This window comes from Melopsittacus undulatus, chromosome 4 (genome assembly GCF_012275295.1).
Source record: "Melopsittacus undulatus isolate bMelUnd1 chromosome 4, bMelUnd1.mat.Z, whole genome shotgun sequence".
Taxonomy (NCBI): domain Eukaryota; kingdom Metazoa; phylum Chordata; class Aves; order Psittaciformes; family Psittaculidae; genus Melopsittacus; species Melopsittacus undulatus.
Window position 1 is genome coordinate 34,250,336 of NC_047530.1, and position 20,908 is coordinate 34,271,243.

The following is a 20,908-nucleotide window of genomic DNA, read 5'->3' on the forward strand; positions in this document are numbered from 1 at the left end:
TAAGACGCGCCGTTTCCCAGGACCGGATCTACTGTGCTGGGAACCCGACGACAGCACCAAGCCTCCAGGAGAGCACAGGGGAGCCGCTCATGTCAGCGCGGGGGTCCCGGAGCTTGCACTGGTCAGGTTCCTCCAGGATCACGGGGTCCCTGAGGACTTTTCCCTGCCTGCGATCCCTGTCTCTCACTTTGCTGAGAGGGACTATCGAAAACGAAAATGAAGAAATAAGCCAGAGACCCCAGGTAGATTTTTTGATTTTTTTTATCCTAATTCCAGGGGGGTTCTGTCGCTTCTCCACTAGCAAATGTTGCAATGCAGAACTGCTGGGCACACGCACACGCGCACACACACACACAGAGATCTGGATTGTTATCCTCCTTCCACCGGATCCAGGCGACCGAGGGCTCAAGCCGATTAACCGTGCGCAGCCGGGGAGGGCAGCACCACGTCTTCCCGGACGGCCGGTCGCGGAGCAGAGGCCGGGGCCGGGCGGCGCGGTTCCGGGAGCGGGGCGCGGAACGACCGGGACGCGGAGCGAGCGGAGCCGGGGGCGGGAAGCTGGCGGCCGGCGCGCCAAGTGCGGGCAACTCGGCCGCGCAGGTGAAGCACAGCCGGGGAAGCTGCTCCGCCAATGGGCGAGCTGTATGCAAATATCCCGGCCGCGGCGAGCCAATGAGCACGGCGGCAGCTCTCCGCAGAGGGACTGGCTGGCTCCTGCGGGAGGCGGGGCTAGAGGGCGCCACCGCCCCCGCCATTCATGCGCGGGTGCCTTACACACGCACCGGCCGCCCCCCGCCCGCTGAGGCGGGGGGGTCCCGGCACCAGCCTCAGTCCCAGTCCGGCCATCCGGGCGGGCCTGACGGTAGCTGTGGGAGTGGCGATGGCGGCAGCACTGTTGCTGCCACCAGTGGGAAGCAGTACGAACCCTAAAACTATCCGCAGAGGAGTTCCCCTCTCGGCCCCGGCGCAGGGTTGCGCCTTGCACCTCACGGGGGAACCAGTGCCCGGCATCCACCGCCCCTCAGGCGGCGGCGGCGGCTGTCCGCCTAGAGCGGTCCCTGGGGAATTACGCCTTCTCCTTCCATGCGAGAACGGGATGCGCCCGCTTTCTACGGGCACCCCTTAGAGTGTGTGCTGCCGAGAGCGAGAAATGCAACCGCTACCGGCCCTCTCGATGCCACAGGGACGCCCCTATTTAATAACCGTCCCCACCGCGCCGACCTGTTCCGAGTGCTCGTTCTGTGGCCGCAGCTGCACAGGAGCGAAGTGAGAACCGCGAAAAGCCATACTCACTAAAACCTCATACTGCTTTCATAGTAATCATAGAACGGTTTGGGTTGGAAGGGACCTTAAAGCTCATAAAGTGCCAACCCCCTGCCATGGACAGGGACACCTTCCACTAGACCAGGCTGCTCAAACCCCCACCGAGCCTAGCCTTGAGCACTGGCAGGGATGGGGCAGCCACAACTTCTCTGTGTAACCTGTGCCGAGGCCTCACCACCCCATAGTGACAAACTTCTTCCTATTTTTTTTTTTCTTAGCGCTCCTGCACTAGTAGTCTGAGTCCAACCAGGGGTATTTGCACCTAATCCTTGGAGAGCAAGGACTGCAGGCAGAGTTCGCAGCCCATAAATTAATAAATAAAGGCAGCAGCATTATCTAGTAATTTACTGCCTATCAATTTGCATGGCAGAACTCCGCAGCCGCACCAGGGAAGCCAGGCATCAGTGGTGAAGTGACTTACACTAGAGTCAATAAGGAGCTTTGGCAAAGGAGCCAGCCAGCCCCAGGACTCCTAACATTGTGCTGCACTGCCTCCCTCTCCTTCATTTAGTCATTCAAACCAAAATAAACTGTTTATGACTAAGTTTCCTTGTTTTCCCCTCCAGACACACGTTTGTAGGTGTGCACAGATGTGCACGCCTTCGAAACCTTTCGCAAGTATTTCCCTAATGCAGAGATGCAATGTTTTCGGTCATCGATCTCGATTTGGTACAGTATGTCAGTAACTTGTAATGATCAGCCTGAGCTGCACACCTAGTACTTCTAGCTGAGCCTGATATGCTTGCAATTTATTTTCCAGAAACTTACATTAAAAGTGATCTAAAACAGGGGCTAGTGCAGTCAGAAATACTTCAGTGTTTTGTTGGGTTTAATCAATGACTGTAGATGGTAAAGCTGGAAAGCAAGATTATTACTTTCAAATTTATCCAGCATCTGCCACCTAAGAATCTCAGAGTGCTATAAAATCTTTTATAAATAAAGCCATTCAGCACCTTTAGGTATTACTTTGTCATTCTGCAAAAAAAAAGGAAACGGCGGCTCAGAGGCATTGGGCCAGTTAGTGACTGATAGACATGGGAACTGAACAGAACAGACACAGAGATTCTCTGTTGTAAATAGTACATGCTGTTAGTATAAATGCTTGACTGATTTGATAGCCATTTGTTAGCCTTAAAGTGTGAATATCAGCTTTCCTCCCAGCAGGACTCACAGCTGGAGACAGGGGTAAGTGACCTTTGGTGCTGGTGCCTGGCAGATTTGCAGTGCTATGCATAGAGCACAGAGCAGTTTTATCATTGCAAGACAACTGTTCCTGGTCTTGAGTTTTGTTGAGGAGGCTGGAGTTGCTGCCATGTTTTTGGTGGGATATCCAGAAGGATCCCAATTTCAAGAGGAAGACACCTCCTGCTCCTAACTGCGTTTGGAAGAAGAGGCAGAATATAACCTGGCACTTGCAATGTGGCTGACCCGTGAGGATGCTGCTAACATCCACCTTGAATCCCTCACTACAGAAGTTCTAACTTTAACCCAGTTTACAAAGTACTCTAAAATATTGTGTAGTTAAACTATAGGGGGGTTGATGTAGGGGAAAGCATATGTATTAAATACACAGCACTGAAAAGCTTGTTTGTAAATACAGGAAATCTGTTCTGAATACATTTCAGACCCACCTAGTTATCAGCAATGCAACAGTGATCTGCCTCCCATCGTTTTACTTTTTCTCTGGCTAAAGCATCATAAAAAGGACCAAACATATAAAACATTACAGGATCAATCCCTTAAAAATGGACTATAGATCTAAACATTGAGGACTTACTGCTGCAGTAAGGCAGTGGTGGAAAACTCATGCATTTGTATAGAAAATTGATGTGTTTTAGGAAGCACAACTCTAGAGGGAAGAGCAGAGGAACTTCATGGATACACTCCTTGCCACTTTCCTGCAACTATTTGCCCTGTTGCTGAAAGAGGGAAGAAAAGAAACAAAAACCAAAAAGAGGGACTTTTTGTTGAGTGAAGTACAGTAGCATCCTTGGACTCTTAATTCCCCTTTAACAGTCTGTCAGACCACATCCTCTTCTCTGTACTTGAGCCCCTGCTCATTCTGGCCACCCCTTTGGCTGCTGCAGGTGGCACAGCCCTTAATGAACAATAAATTACCAAGCTCCAAAACAAATCGCTGATCTTTTCCTCACTCAGTCTTCCACCAACCTTTCCCAACATACAGAAGAGTACAAGCTTAGGTGCAGGGGATGTACAAAGGAGAAGAGCATCACTTCAAACTGCCCTGGCTAGAGACAGAAAATGCCTAGGAATCCCTCAACAGAAGAAATAGCTGTTGTGTGCTGTCCTGGGTAAACTGCCCTAGACAAAAAGGAGAAAGGCCAAGAAAGCAAAACTGTAGGAGCACAACATAAAAAACTGGGAAGCTGGCTATAAATACATCATAGGGTTCTGGTGACACTATAAAGTACTGGAACTTCACTCTGCCTTGCTTTATTAGGTGTTGGTGGATGTATTTACTACCCTGTAATTCACAGGTGACTCATTTATTTAGCACTACCATTGCAGGAAGAGGGCAGATTTCAATTGCAGTTTCCCCTCTTGGGTTGCAAGGGAAAGTTTATAGTTAGAAGTTTCAGCAACATTATTCCCACCAGATTTACTCCAAAAGAGGAACTGTTATTTTCCTATTAGTTTAGTTCATCCGAGTAAACATACAGTCTAAATGCCCTTGCATTTTCAGAACTGGGATGGGTATCTTGAAGGATTATGGTTCTCATCATAAGTTGCTTCCCACAGATAAAAGTAGTCTTGTTTCTTACATAGCTCTTTCTTTTACTAAAAGAGCAGAGGGACACCATATTCTGCAGAAGTGAGAAATAATAAAGCAATTGTTTCTGAGTTTTAGAATCCCAGAAAGAGAGCGAGTTGGCTTCAAGCCCAGGAAAAGTACAACTCTCTCTATATTTCTCATTAAATCTTAGTTGTTAATTACTTTGCTGCACTCAGAACTGGAAAAGTCAGCTCTGCTCTAAAATCACAGATCTCAAACTGGATCCAAAGGGGAATCGCCATTAGCTTTTAGTAAGAGAGGGTGACTGCCAGAGACGACAGCACTGCTCCACCCAGAACAAACTAGGGAGGTACAGCATTAGCTAGTGCATTGCTACATAATAAGGTTAAGAGAATAAGGTCAGCTAGAACAGCCCTTCACTGAATAGCTTTACCCAAACAGAACTGTTTCTCCCAAGGTTCAAAAAGTCCCTTTTTTTTTTTTTCAAATGTACTTTTCCAAGAACAAGGAGGGCAAGAACAGGTTCTGCTTATGATCTTAAAATAGTGTCTTCAATAAAATAAAATAAACCTGAGGGGACTGTGTGCTGTAGAGAGCTTAGGACTGGCATACAGACACCCTTGTCTTTTGGAAGCTACTTCAAACACTCTGACCAAAAAGCTGGTAAGTTCCTCAGTCCTTCCAGCAGAATTAACTGCTCTGAGACTAGTCCCTGGTGCCACAGTGTCCTTGTCATCACTGCTTCTCTGCAGGCAGCCTCAAGAGGCAGGTAAGACCCAGCAACACCAACGAATTATTAGTGTCTGCTCATCCAGAGGAAAAAGGAAGGGTTGCTCCAGGCCAGAGCTGAAGACCATGCACACAGTTGCTGCTATGCAGTACTTTTTCTGTGTGTAACAAATGAGCTGCAGTCCCTGTAGTTCTTGGTTTTATTCTGTACCTTTGAAAATAAAGAGCAACCTATTCACATACTTCTGTGCTTTCCTTCAGCATTCAGTAAGTCCAGTTACCTACAGAATATCAGGCCTGTGCCTTATGTGTTACCAGTGACACAGGGCAGGTCTAATTCTTGTTTCAGTTCAGCTCCAAGGGACCACAGTTGCCACAAGCAACTAATACAGAAGCTTTGGAACCTTGTTTTGCTCTCGTTCATGTCATGGGGAGTAAATTCTACAGACCCAGTAGACTGACAACCATGAAGGAAGATCTGATCCTTGATGTTCATTTGTGAGAAGTAAAATGCAAGCTGATTACAACCAGTTACCCTGGGCTAGCAGTAAATTAGCCAAAAGCAACAGTAACCACTGGGAGCTTTGACAGAAGATGAAGGGACAAACTCAGTTCTGTCGGGTGTCCAATTTAAAGGCCAGAAATCCTGCAAAGTTCAGGCTTTCATTTTCTGAAGTTTCACACCTATAGTCCTACATTAGTGGAAACAAGCAAGAACAAGTAGACACAGACACACACACACACTAATACAGTAATATATCTCTTTTTGATAGGTAATGATCAATTGGGAAAGAGGCAATGTCAGAATTTGTTGTTGCAAACTGACAATAACATGTTAGAATTGCCCCTGTTTACTAGAATGTGTATAAGGGACAATCCAGTGTACTCAGCACTATGTAAACTGACAGAAGCATAGAGGCCCTTCCCCCAGAGAGCTTACAGACTTGCTGGAAAAGAATGAGCCAACAGCGCTGGACAAGTTTTATGAGCAAATGACACTTTTTTCAGCTTAAGTCTGCTAGTCTGTGAACCTAAGAGAATTGAAAGGCTTAGACACTAGCAACAGCAGCTTCACACAGGAACTGATGCAACTGATTTCATCCATAGGCTTGTAAGTTTCCATTCAAAGATCACTGAATGTGCCACAGATACCCCTGGCTACCTGCACAGGACACCAGTAAGCTTCCTTTCTCCTAAAGCTATATCAGAAATTAAGACAAGATTCTTCTCACAGTTTGGACCACCTACAAGATTAGTAATTATGAATGTGCTTTGTGTTAAACAATGGATGCTGAGGTTTGGTTTACTTCAGTCATAAGCTCTGATTACTCAAGTAGCTACCATTTCTCCTTTTGTCTCACAAACAGCTTTGTTTGCTTCTGGGATAGTTTATCAAAGAGGGCTAAGCAGGCTCTAGTCTGCCTATCAGTTGCATCTAGTTGCCTATCAGATGCATCTAGTCTGCATCTCCCAAAACAAAACTGATCCGGTGCTGCTGTAGAGTTCTTTCCTCCAGGAAGGCTGGAACTGCATATATTCCTTTTACTCTCAGTAGAAGTTGGGTTCAATCACAAAACCATGGAGTGGCTAGGGTTAGAAGTGACCTTAAAGATCATCAAGTTCATAAACCACCCTGCTATGGACAGGGACACCTTCCACTAGACCAGGTTGCTCAAAGCCCTCCCAAATCTGGCCTTGAACACTGCCAGGGATGAGGCAGCCACAGTTTCTCAGGGCAACCTGCTCCAGGGCCTCACCACCTTCACAATAAAAGTAATCCTGCTATGTAATCTAAATCTACCTCCTTTCAGTTTGGCAGCTGTTCAGATCTTGTCAGGCAGAGAAACAGAACCTGCTTCTACTTCTTGTTTCATTTTGGGCAATGTGATTTTTTCCTCAAAGGTTTGTTTAGACTCAGAAAGATTACAGAAACTGGAAGTTTGAAGAAATCAGGGTTGCCCACTGCTCAACCTTAAACAATTATTGAATCACCAGTGAAGGAAAGGAGCCGGACGGCTTAAGTTTCTGACATTTCTGTCACAGAATTCACACTACAGTATCTCTATTACCTACGTTTCACTGAGGATATCAGAATAAAATGGTAGTGATCCATAGCATGTGCTGAGAACTGATTTCCATATTTGCAACAGCCCCTTTTTACGGGTAGGCAACCTTCTAATCAACTCTGCAATTAGCCTGATTTTATGTTGAGCCAAATTCACCTCTAGCATAACTTCTAGCAACTGGTGGATGAATGCAAGTAGCTACTATGTTTATGGAAACAAAAATACATGTGTATCTTACTCTCCCTGTGGTTGGAATCAACATTGGCAAGCCTAAGGTGAAGGCAAACAATCTGTTACCATCCTAAGTGTGTGCTGTTGCAATCCCTTGCCTTGAGTGACTCTCACAGCAGTGAGAGATTAGGCATACCAGCAGATCACAGAGGAAGATATGTGACCCATTGTCATCTTGGCCATAGCTATTCTGTAGATCTAGATTTAGATCTTCATGGTGGCCTGTTCCAGTCCAGCATCTTACACACTACTGGCTAAATATTAGCACTGCAAAACTAACATTTCATTTATGTCACAGATTCTTAGTGTGGAAGAGCTGGGAAATTTTTTTAAGAGCTCTGAGTTCTAAAAGTCAAACAGTACCTGAAAGGTTGAAGTAAAAAGAGACAGGGAATAGGCAGAGTTGAAATATCTGCTGCAATAAATAGGGAACTATTTTAAATTTTACCCATGAAAGCAGAAAGGAGACTTCTATTTTCCTTTTGCCCTAAAAGAAATCTTGTCTGACACAGAAAGGTAAAGCTGGAAAAAAAACTTTGCTTTTGCTCCCTTAAACTGGCTTCTGTGCTAATGAAAAGTGAGCTTTCTAATACACACTGTGCACAGGCTCCCCTCTGCTTCTCTTCTCTCTTCCGCTATCGTCTTGTCTGGCTTTTGCCTGTAATCACCTGTTCATCTCACAGCAATAACTGTCAGGTGTCTGGTGTTTGCTATAGTCTCCCAACCGCTGAAAAAAGAATTAAAAGAAAAGCAAAGAAAGATGTAGGGGTAAAATCTTTCAATGACACAAGTGTCTCGCTGCCAGCCAGCCAAAGAGTGAAAAGTCTCCTGTGGCCAAGCCTGCTCATGTGGGAGCTGCTGGTAGGTGTAATTTTCTAAGATGTATACCTTGCCAGTGTGCAGAAGATGAAGACAGAAATAAGGTCAGAGCAGCCAAAGCTAAAAAAAAAAAAAAAACATAACTGGAAGGACAAAAGATGACATAATCTTCTGCTTTAACCCTGAAAGACCCCATGGTGCATGGCCTGTGGCAAACCAACATACTGGCGAAGGCATAACGAACAGTAAGACCATTAGATGGCCTTCTCCTCACCCAAAGGAAACAGTCATTTTTCCATGCAGTGTCTGTGCTACACAACCTGCACAGGCTGGTACACAGTATTCAGTCTGTCAGCCACAGTAGAAATTATTTTTTTTCCTCTAGGTAACTAGGCTCATAACAGACCAGACAGCCAGGAACTTCAGGAGGCTACCTAGTCCATCTGCCTGTGACAAGGCAGGATAAGCTTTACCAACATTCTTCGTGATGTCTAACAGTGATGACGAGCCAGTGCCTCTGGGAGCAGTATATATCAGTACATATCAGCTTTATCAACAGCATTGCTTTTTTCTTTTTCACAAATCTGCTGTAGTCAAAGAAATGGCTCGTGGCACCTATAAATTACAAATGCATTAATCAGGATATAATTAGCATTAGCTTTCCTTGTGCCCACATATAAAGGTACTAAAACACTGTAACTAACAGCAGTATGTAATATATTGTAACACTGTGATGGTGTATGGAGACATATATACATTTATAAGCATTTCACTAACTATGTGAGCAACATGACCATCAAATAAGCAAACAAGGTGTGGTTAGTTGCTCATAGGAGGCAACCAAGTAACAAAAACGTTGCAACAAAGGACAAGATAAGCATAAGGGCTGCAAACGTGCAAGGTATCCTGCTGAAAACACAAGAAGCAAGCTAGGAAAAAATAACAAGAGAAGCAGCACTGTTAGCAGTTGGAGACTCCACTTCTGAGAGAATGAAAGCAGCATTAAAACATCAGGTATGAAAAGGGACACTGGATATGGAAGACAACAAGCCAGCATCACTTCCGACTTCCCTCATCCTTTTCTTCTCACCTCTTCTCCTGCAGCTGAGGCCATTGAGGACAGTAGCTGACAGTGCTAACTATACACAATTGGTTCTATGGGACTGTATAGTTACAGTTAATTTAGGAATACATCTTAAAGGCTAACAGTTTTGTATATAAAGTAATAAGTAATGATAATCACTGAGAATGAACCATTAGCATAAAGTGTGTTACTAATTAAGGAATTCACTAAAGTTTCATTTTAAAGTTTAAAACTGGCCTGAATTGTCAGCCTTCTAAACAGTCTCTTCCTGGCAGTCTGTAATTCCCTAACTCACACATACATAGACACACACATACTTAGTTATTCAGTATTACAATCTGTTATTTCTTGCCCTATTATAGAAGAAAGATTATTTTCTTCCTCTTCACAGATATCACTTACATATTTGAAGACTACTTCTATGTCCCTTCTTCCTAGACAAGGACATTTGCCTTGTTTTTCCTTAGAAATACGTGGGGTTTCGACTGTGTTCATTACTGCTGGTTTCCTAAAGACTTTTTCCAAATAGCTACATTTTCCTTGAAGTGCAGTGCTCCAGACTGGATGCAGTACTTCAGATGAAGTCTCATGAGCACTGCATATGGAACAATCATTTCATGTATCTCACTGATGATACTCCCGTCTACATTGCTTGTCAGACATTTGTCCCTCTTACATAGAAGGAGGGCTTACATTAGCACGCTGATGACTACTTCCAGTTTTGTATTCTATAACATGGAAAATATGGCTGAGCCCTGGTCCACGGGTTCCTAGGCATTTTTCAGAAAGATTTTTTAAAGGTTTTTCAACTTTCACAAGATGCAGCTTAGGTCACTGAGATGGGTAGTAGTACAGCATCAACTACCTGTTTCCTGCTGATATATTTAATATTACTGAGTTCAGGCCCTGGCTACAAAGCATGCAACACACCCACACAAATAAATCAAACAGATGAAAGCAAAATAAACTCCAACTCCATTTGTGGCAACTGCTCAGAGGACTTACTGGGACACTTGGTCTCCAGGAGAGAACCTTGACAAAAGCACAATAGGAAGAATAAATGTAAAACGCATGAGCTGCTTTAAAAACACCTCTCTCCTTGTGAAGCATCTCACTCTCCTATCATTCCCCAGGGTCTCAAACTCCACTCTACCCACACATGTGCCTCCAGTGCTACAGGTCTCCTGAGATACCACCAATTTCCTTGTCAAATCCTCCATCCTGCCTGTGATTCAAAGAGTGTTTGTGCTAGTTACATGGATACAAAAAGCCTGCTTCCTCAAACTGAACACTTCCCTTTACCCAGCACCCTCGTCTGTGAGCAAAATGGGAAGGGATTTGTGTAGGGGGAGGCACCTAGCAGCAATAAAAACTCACTGGAGCTGCTAACATCAGAGCAAGTGCAGACATCAGGTGTACATGGACTTTAAGTACCAGGCAGATGTGAGAATCAGGAAACGGAAACAATGAAGGAGAAAGAGCAACACACTCCCTCACTGATAAGGTGTATAAAACAGACAAGGCATAAACTGCCCGCAACTCACATATATTATTTATTGGACAGGACAGCAAAAAAACCCTCCAGCTACTCATTGTAAGGTGCCAAGAGAAAAGCTAATGAGAGGGATGCAGAGATTACATTTAAGGTAGTCAGATACATGCAAATACATGTGCATGCACACACATGTACTTCTGCTTTGATCTCTCCTTAGTAGCCACTTATCTCTTCCTTAGACTACCAGCCAGGGGCAACTACAGGAGAAATCAGAGAAGGGGAAAATAGGGAAATGCCTGCATAACCCATAAAGGGAGCTCACTTGAAGAATGACACCTTTTTTTTTTTTTTTCCCCTTCTGAGCTTCTGGTTGGTCACACAAAAGCCATCTGCACCTTGGACCAATTCATCCCTTAAGTCATCCTTCCAGTTATAATCAGGTCTGCATAATTTTAACTAGTTGCCATGTTTCACCTCCCTCCCCTTTTTATATCAGTCACCAAAAGTGAGCACTCAGGATGGCAATGCACAGTCTGTCATTGACTCCTCCAGGGTACTGGCAGAAGTATGGTGGGTACTGTGAGGACGAAAGAAATCTGAGTGGTCTTCAGGATGACTAACTCTGAATCATTCTGTTGCTGTATTCATCTCTGCATTATGATCTCCTCCTGCACAAAAATCAGACAGCTCAAGCTACCAAAAATCCCCCCAAAAGATTGAAAGCAGTGTGAATAAATGTATATACAGGTGATCTGTGTAACACCTTTTCTTGCACCAAGAAGCTTCTTACCCACTAGCAGACCCTATACTAGACATAATCCTCAGAAATGTAACAGCAGGCAGATAAAAAGAGGGCATCTGATATTCTTGGTTACCTGAAAACATGTTGTTCTTTAAGCAGCAGAACTACAGAAATAAATGAGCAGGAATTGAGGCTTCAAATTTCCCCTTTGTCACCCCCCCCATATTCACTATAATAACATCACATCACCCTCAGTTCCCCCCCCCACTTTCTCTCACACGCCCTCCTCTGATGTGGTCAGATTTTCGTCATATTTCCTTACCCCCCTTGTATCACCTTTAATTTCCTTCCCCACTCATGTCTTGCTTTGGCTGAGGAAGAGGCAGCCTGTATTGCAGCAGGTTCAGAGCTGCAAGCCTACCAGCTGGTAGACCAGCCTTTATGCCTCAGCAGGTATGATGAACAAGTTTCTGTATAAGTTCAGTATCTCTTGGGCTTCAATGCTTCTGTCAAATGTGGTGATTGCTGGCCAGGTGACCAAAGGCACTATGGCCAAACAGAGTGATTTTCTTAGAAAAACAGACTAACATAATGCTGCATGTCCACACTAGTACAGTATGGCCTCAAACAGTGTGAGTTAAAGTTGCAGTATGTTGGCTTCTCACTATGGGCTGGATTGCAACTTTTTGTAAAAGGAGTACCAAAGCCAAATCCTATGCTATGAGATGGGCAATTCAGCATCTTAGATCTGTACTACATATATATGGTAATGAAGCATGTTTTAATCAAAGCATAACAGAAGGAAACCTTAAAAGGTGAGAAATTCTGTGCCATTTTGATTAAGCATTACTCTCCAGTGCTGGCAACAGGATGTAGACTAGCTAGAACAAAAAGACATGGAGGGATACTGCCTCTCTTCCCCACCCCCAGACATTGCTTTGGTGTCAGAGCCAACCAGTGAACAGCAATTGCATGGGAAAAAGAAATAAATCATCTAATGGAGTTCAAGGTAGCAGGGAAATATTACACAAGAGTAAACTTCAAAATTAGTATGACAGCATTTTCCCAACTTCTGTTGGGGAAATAGGTGGCATCAGAGGGGAGCCCCAACATCACCTGGCTATTTGTGGGTTCTGTGAGACTCTCTGATCCATCCCCCAAAATGCTGCTAAGCATTAAAGAACTTGTTACCAAAATTTTTATTTAAAGAGATATGTCCCTGAAAAGTTCCTGCTGTCAGCAGAAGACAGTCTAATGGCTTTGTTTTGCTTTTTCACAGAAAGCTGTATTACAACAAATTGCTCTCATTACCAGGTTTTCTTAGGTCATTAGTTACAGGCTGAAAATAATAGATATCCATATACTTATACAGAGTTTATCATACCTTCAGTTACATAAGGCATGATAAAAAAGTCTATAGGGTTAAAATCAGACTAGACAAAGCACTGAGACTACCCCAGGCAACAATCCCACACCATTCAAGTAGGACAGCTGGCATTTAGCAAGTATTTTTACCATCATCCATCTTCATTTTTCTCCCTCTCTATCTCCCATTTTTGTAATTGCCCATCCCATCCTGCACAGGAACACACAGAGGCTCACCCACTCACTCCCATTTCTTCTCTTGCCAAGAAGAGCATCCTGCGTGGGATTCAGTCATTTGTTGTCCACAGAACTTCTGGTGTGTGTCTCTCTAAATAGCTGACATCTGGAGGAGCTAGATGCTTCTTATACCTTCCTTAGCAGATCATATGCTGCACAAGAACGTGAAAAAAAATGCCTCATTCTTAAAATATCTTCTCTTTATCTCCTCTACCTCTAACAGGGTTGGTTTTTGTGGGGATTAACAGCCCGCTACATATAGTGATCAGCTTTCAAAGCTGTTGTTCTCAGGGACAAAAAGAGACCAATATAAAAGTACATACTGATAGCAATCCATTACTTCTGCTGTCCATCACTCACTTCTACAACATACACACTGATTTTGGGGAAGAACGTATTAGTCTAGGACCCTCTTGCAAAGATAGGAAAACAACCTGGGTACCCATGGTAGCATTCAAGTTCTTTTAGTTACTAGATCCTCTCCTCCCTCTTCATTATTCAGACACCTTGATTTTTACAGCAACTAAAACAGGGGTTTCACAGACTACAGAATTTTCTAACTACACAAACATGTTTCACTTAATGATTGTTTCTGCCTCACAAATAAATCAGGAATCCACAATGACATGATCCTGTAATTAAAGACCAATAGGAACACAGGAAGGGAAAGATGTTACATTTACTTCCAGTATGCCTCAATTCTGAATGCTTGATTTTGCAACAAAACCAGAATCACTCAGAGCAGCGCTGTTGTTGGCTTTTTTTTATGTTCTCTCTTTCACACACACCTAACTATTCATGTGCACATGTAATCTTTACTTCAATGGGGTATGCTTTCATTTAGAAAGTACAGCTAGTACATACATGCTTCAAGTCACCCAGGCAAAAGAAATACAAACAGCCAGCAAAGTGACAGGTAGCACAGATGCACCTAAATTGATTAAATTGCCATTGCTAGAACACACACACTGCAATCTCTTTCCCTTTCAGTTTATTCAAGGTACCCTGTCATTCTTCTCCAATCCTTTTCAAAGTGCTCTTGTTAGCAGGTTGAGAGAATTAAGTTAAGTTGACTCACCAACATTAATAGGTCTCTCTAATTCAATAGCGGCATGTTCAGAGAATGCCACCTGCTTACTCTTTAAGCAAAAAAATACTGAAACATGGCCAACACTTTGCCCAGCTGTTTCAAAAGCTGAAATTAGACACCCCTGTTTTAGCAGTTGTTTCAGCAGCCGGACACTGGGATGTGGATCAATAAGATTTACTAACAGCCTTGTTCACTCAGATCCAATTGTGCGACGCTAGTACTTCATCCCGTGCTTAGAGAAATTTGTGCTGCATGGGATAGTGTAAATGAATCAAAGAGGTCAGAGTGTTCCTCTTTCCCATTGCTGGACCTTGCCACAGTGCAAGAAAAATTGCTTGTTCAGTGGACTATGGGATCGAGATATACTGGTCTTGATCTAGGAGTACACAAGGACAAGATCTTGAACCATATATAAACCAATGCAGTGATAAGCTGCAGGTACCATAAAACTGCAGGATTGAGAGGTCTTTATCCTTCCATTCACTGCAGTGAGTTGTTAGCGCTGATAGCCAAAGCCAGCATGTGAATCCTGCCAGCTTTTCCATTACTGATTTTGGACTAATCCAGCCAACATGCAAAACCAACTTTCTCAGCATCTAAAGTACAACTGTTCCACTGGTTGTCTTCACATTCATTGTGCATCTCCACTGCAGAAACCTATGGCCTGTTGGAAACATGAAACACTGAGGTGTTATGAAAGAACTGACCGTAAAGTACAAGAAAAAATAAATGAACTCTTACTAAAATTATACTTTAGGAATTAGCTGGAGCTATTTCCAAGTTTCTGTATCTGACCAGGTTGCTCAAGAATCCCAGTACCTTCTCCTAAAAGGAAGATGAAATTTCCTAAGTTGCTATATTTCACAATATAGTTCTGTTCACCTTTCTCCCTGAGGCAAAATCAGTTTATACAGTGCTATCCAGAGCCAGTTATTCCCAACTTAGCGGCAACCCCTCTGGTGTGACTGTAGGACTAAGCAGTAAACAGGATGAGTGAGATAATTTACGTTATGAAGAAGTGTGCAAAACCAGGAGCTCCATGAAGTTGTATACACTGCAACTAAGAAAATGGCACTAGAATTCCTAAGACAATTCTCAAACTTACAACTGGCCCTGTACTCTTAGAGTTCCCATATAATCAGAAGACACAAATCTGTAGACATGAATGCACTCAGGTATATAAAAATAAACATCACCTAGAGCATGAGCTTATTTGTACACTCCCATGGGATGGGTACTTGCGTGTTTTTAAAGAAAAAATGCAAGTACATTCATGTATACGAACCCAGGTAGGTAGCATGCACATCTATTGAGATCATTTATAATGTACCAAATGTATGCAAACCTACAGCCATGCCCACACAGCTCTACAGCCACGGGAGTAGACGCCTCAGAGAATACTGCACATCATCAGATTCCCATCAAACACAATTCAGCTTTTCTCTTTCAAACAGAAAACTGGTGAAGGGGGAGAGAAACTACTTTGCTGTCAACCCCAGTAATAAATGCTTGTCAAGAGCATTTTTGATGGGATCTAAAGGTGCTTGGAGAAGTGGGGCCACTACAGTCAAACTGCGCAAGCTGAACTCAAGAGCAGTGAAGATAAAGAGAAATGGTGACACGGAGACTTTTCCCTTCTTCCTGGGAAATAATGAACAAATCCTTGAGAATTATTACACTGTTACATCTGCTGCCTCTGCTCTCAAGTCTGTGTTAGACAGAAGATGCTCCTATCTTCCTTCAGATTAAATGTGCTTAGTAAAGAGCGATTAGAGATTGGCACAATAACTATCTTTCCTCATTAGAAAGCAAGCCCTGGACCTGACTGAATATGACTCCTCTGTCAAAGCCATTTGTGGGCTGTAATAGTGCTCAGCCAACATCAACGGGCACAAAATTTCATGTGAACAAAAGCAACATATCAAGTAATCTTGTCTTTTTATTTGCTTTTTCTCTCCTAAGTCTGCTGAGTGAGGTGGGAAGGTGCCAAATTCCTTTTTAACTTGTATAAATGCATCTAAATGTCACAGAAGAACCTTGTTAAGTGAAAAGCTTTCCAAATCTTTTCCTCTCCTGTATCTGAAATGGATTGCTCTTTTCTGATTTCTAATTAAACAAGGCACTCTCGCTCAGCCCACTGCCTTTCACCATTGCTGGGGCCAGCTGACTGCAGTAACCCACAGCAGAGCTTGCAGTGTTCTGCAGCAGCCTTCAACAAAGTATTGCTTTGCCAGGGAAGCCAGGAATAAAGGTAGACATGTAGGCAAAGACAAGGCTGAAAGCTCCTCCAGCTATGGCATTAGCAGACTGGAGGGGCCTTTCTGTGACAGAAAAGGCAGGCTCCGTTACTAAAAATTTAAATAAATAAATAAGCATTTGAAGCAAATTCACTGCTTTGGTTCTTTGATATTACATGGGCTTGAAGACAGTGACTAATCCTGAAGAGCTGTGACCCCAGAGGATGCAGCTTTGCCACAGTTTTCTGTGGCCTTTGCAAAACACCAGCCCTGCTGCAGACAGTGCAGCTGGGTCAGTGTCATTTAGAAAGGGGTGAGTGCTAACAGCTCAAGCTTCATACTGGTGCTCATATAGATATAACTCTTGTAGGTACATCATGCTAAGAAAGATGGGTAGTGTGTCAAATTGTTATGAGAGCTGTGTGGTAACAGAGGAGGGCACACAGCACTGGCTAGTCCACAAAGTGGAGAACTGCAGAGTCTGACTGCTTTATGGCCCAAATGAATCAGCTCCTTTCCTTTTAGTACAACTAGCCATGATCCTTTCATCATCGCAAAGGCCACTCCTATCTCCACAATCTGGCTTATTCTTTGGTGTTCCCAGTAAGGGAAAAAAAAAACAGAGTCCTCTGGACAACAGGTTGCATTTTCATGAGAAAGGTATCAGGAGAAGCATTGCTTTTGTTCTACAGCCAAGTACAGGCCTCAAAGAAACTATCACATTCTATAGTCTGTTCAACAAAACATTCTGCAAAATGGTGTTACTGTGCAGAAGGAGGAGCAGAACTGTGTTAATGCATTATAGTACCACACACCATTGTCAAGTGAGATACGTGGTCCCAAGATGAGATGGCATTTAATCAGACAAAACTTATTCTTCAAGTAATCACATAATCTACAAGAACACAGGCAGCACCTAAAATCTACAAGAATGATGCAATTTAACATGTAAGAGCAGAGTCAGACATCAAATTTAGAAGAGCTGGCATGGCGGAAGGGAAACCTTGGGTTCAGTGCAAAGTAACCCTCTGCAAGCAACTGCTGCAAAGGATTCTACTGCAAAAAACTGCCCCTTCTGGAACCCAAATCAAGAGAGACTATCTACAATGGAAAATGAAGTCTCATAAAGGTCATTCTCTCTTTTCACCATCTGCCACAGTCTGCTAATTCTCAAGCAGAAATGTGTGCCTTTTCATTCAAGACTGCAATCCAGAAGCTTGGACTAGTAAAACTATCAGTCTCTAAAGTCCAAATCTGAGAGCTGGCTCCTCCCAGGGTGAAAAGAGTGATTTTTATATTTTTAAACATAGTAGCATTTGTTTTATTTGCCTTTTCCTTTCAGATTTGGGGAAGAGGAGAGGGGAACTGCGGATGTGTTTTCATGCTTTCATCTGTAATAGCTAGAAAATTTAGTTTCAGAAAAAATAAACGAGCAGATACAATGACACGACATGTGCCTGTGGGAGCTCAGATTTTAAGATACACATCAGACACCAGTGGCCTCAAAATTAAATTATGCACTAGCAATAAAAAGGCATCTCACATTTAAAAAACAACCAGAATTCTTGATCAGTGAACATTTTAGAATCTCTGTTCTGCAGAGGCACATCCAGGTGTTTGCTAGGCAGATGTAACAGAATGCTACTTCACTGGAGCAGTGTTCAACTGCTGTGATCATTTAAATACGCATTTATTTGCCTTTGGAGTAAGAAAATGGAAAGCTGAAGCAGAGTTGTTTTGTGGCCCACTGCTGGTTACTAGCCTTCTCATCCAGGTAAAACTTGGGTAGGCAACAGTGTTCTACCATGCACTGCCATAGCTTTCCTAAAACTAAAAGCCCCCTGGGAATCTGACCCATTTCCTCTGTCTCCCCTCTCCTGTGACCATCCATGTCCTTCTTTTCCTGTTTGTCTTCCTTTTCTCCCTGTTTGATGGGCTACAATGGGACAAGGAGCAAGAGTAGCACATGCATAACCCCATCGCTTCACCTTGCTGCTTGCAGCATTTCTCAATCTCAGGAAATAGTCCCTTTTCACTATTGCTGGCTGCACCTTATTTGCATAAGGATAAACTATGCAGTCACATTACCTCTCTTCTTCTACAATACCACAGTCTGCTGATGAGCCTTAGTAGTTTTAAACAGGGTTATGCCTTCTCTCATGCCCACTTGCAGGCTTGGTGCTCTGCCAGGTGGCCACAGTGGATACACTGAATGCTAAATATTCCTTGTGCAACAGGCCAACAGGAGCTCCGAGGGGGAGGCACATCTGAGCTCCTGCAGCTAAAGCCTGGCAAAAAAAAATTAGCTTCCTGCTGCCTTGAAAATGATGGATGTACACAGAGATTGTGCACAACCTACAGCCATATGATCCCCCATGCTGTCCCCTGGAACCCTGCACACAGTATAAATTGCCACACAAAGAAACATGCTCAGCAGCGCTGACCTGAACACTACCTACAACAAGCAGTAATGTAAGAGGTGATGTAACTCCACCACACAGAATCAGCCTTTGCTTGTAGGGTGTGTTTAGATGTAGAATCTATATATTCATATATTAGATTCATTACTGGCACATTCAAGAGGCAGGAGATACCCTGGCTTGTTCCTTTTGGACAGAAATGCAAACTTTTACATTGCTTCAGTGCTTCTTGAGAAAAATAACCATTTCTCTCACAGACCTCAAAAGACAGCAGTCTCCAATCTAGCTGGAAATGGTCACAACTGTCATTCTTTCAGAACTTCTGCCCTAAAAGGAACTCTGTAAAATTATATATATTTTCTCACCTTCTAGGAATTAACCAGATCAAATATGCTTGACCTTATGATGAGAGGGAAGTGCTGGGGGGGTTTCTAACTGTCAAGGCTTAGACCTGAGAAAAAAGTTGAGGTCATATCCAGCAGGAAACACTAAATTACAAAAACTATGTGGTTTAACCTCAGCAGTTCCCTTGCAGCTGTAAGAACTCCTGGCCAGCATGATCTCATGCGTAATTCACCTCCATCATGTCCTCAAGCAAGGGGTATGCATTTACAGTAAGTCACACACTAAACACAATTTATTGCCTGCTAGCAACGAGAAGGCAGACTGCTAGCAGAATACCCAACTATGTAATGGTAGCAAGAGATCTCAAAGTCACTGGCCCCAAAGCTACTGCCTTCAAGGCTGCAGAAGACCTTATGTCCCTAAACTGAGCAGAATATGAAAAGCCCAGCATGCTCTGATCAGCTCTGGGTCTATTTAATACAGCAGCAGATCACTCAGTTTTATTCTAGAACAAACACGTAACCCTAGAAACATACGAAAATACTGTTCCAAAATCTGCAACTCCACAAATAAACTGTGTAGTACACAGGAATAGTTTATATTTGCACAATGTATAGTATCAAACTTTTCCAAAGGAATTTAGTGTCACAGAGTACATAGAAAGCAAGTATTAGTTACCTAAAAATTTCAGAGAGCATTGCTGAGGCAGTGAGGGACAGAACAGATTGTCAGGGTGGAATCATCTCTGGCCCAAGACCCTGCCATTACATCAGATTCTCTCTCACCCAACCAACAGCAACCACTATTATTTTTGATACTGTTGATTTCTGCACATATATTCCTGCACAAATACAGCATAAAAGCAGTCCTTGGTTTTAATGCATGTATGCATTGATACAGCGTCTAATTACATGATCATACACAACTCTGTTTGTCATGACTTTCATACAGCACACAGGAAGAATACTGCCTTTTGAAGGCGGCATTACTTGATACTATGGTTTATCTTCATTGCTCCATTTGTGGCCCCTTCTTCTGCACACTATACTAATCGTGCTCTGAAGAGTAATTTATTTCCACACAGGCATCTCTGCGGTGCCACTCAGCAGAGCACTGGACTGTTTTGCAAAAACTAATTACTTTGGACAACACCTTTCTGAGGTGATAGGCTCATTTTACAAATGTAGAGTTCAGGAACAGGGGAATTAAGTCAAAATGCCCACTAGTATTGAATATGTAATTTCAGATTGCAAATTCTATTTACACAGAGCACTTACCACCTTATGGCACCTTACACAGTTGAAGCATGTTTAGTGCTGACTTGATTACTGTTTTCAGGGCTCAATATTGTTGCCATCCAAGCTATATGATCTCAGGTTGGAGACCGGAACACAAGGAACACATAAATCAGGAACAGCCTGAGAAAAAATTGATTTTAGTAGCTTATCCAGCATCATATAATGACCCTGGGGAAGAAAGAGGGATACACAGAACAAGATGCCTCTTGATCAATGCCTTGCTCAAAGGGCCTCCTTCCCTTTATGAATCCCTTGCCTCATTCACTACACATCCTGCTTCAGTAAAATCAAAACAGGTATCCTGGGTACAAGGCAGTAGTTTTTAGAGCAGATCCCCAGTTTATGCCAGAAGCTGATTTTATTTTTTTCTCCCATACACAGTATTGTGGAAAGTCATAGGGGGGAAATAATGAATAAAGATATCACCAATGATCATCTCATAAAGCCCATACCAAAACAGCACAAGTTCACTGACACTAATTTTAACTGCTTGATTTTGGATTCTCCCCAGTCTTTTCAGATTTATTGAATATGGAACAGTTGTAGCAGTCATATAAATATTTCTGTACACATGTATTTGTAAATAGGTACACAAACTTACACATAAACACATTAAACCACATAGCCATTTCTGAAACTTACTTAAATTTTCAGTGAGTTCCTTTTGATTTA

General features: G+C 43.1%; 1 protein-coding gene across 6 annotated transcripts in view; it reads right to left on the bottom strand.

Moving 5' to 3' along the window:
- Positions 1–20,908, bottom strand: part of NRXN3 (neurexin 3) — a 962,180-nt gene that overhangs the window by 378,151 nt on the left and 563,121 nt on the right. The window lies entirely within an intron of this gene.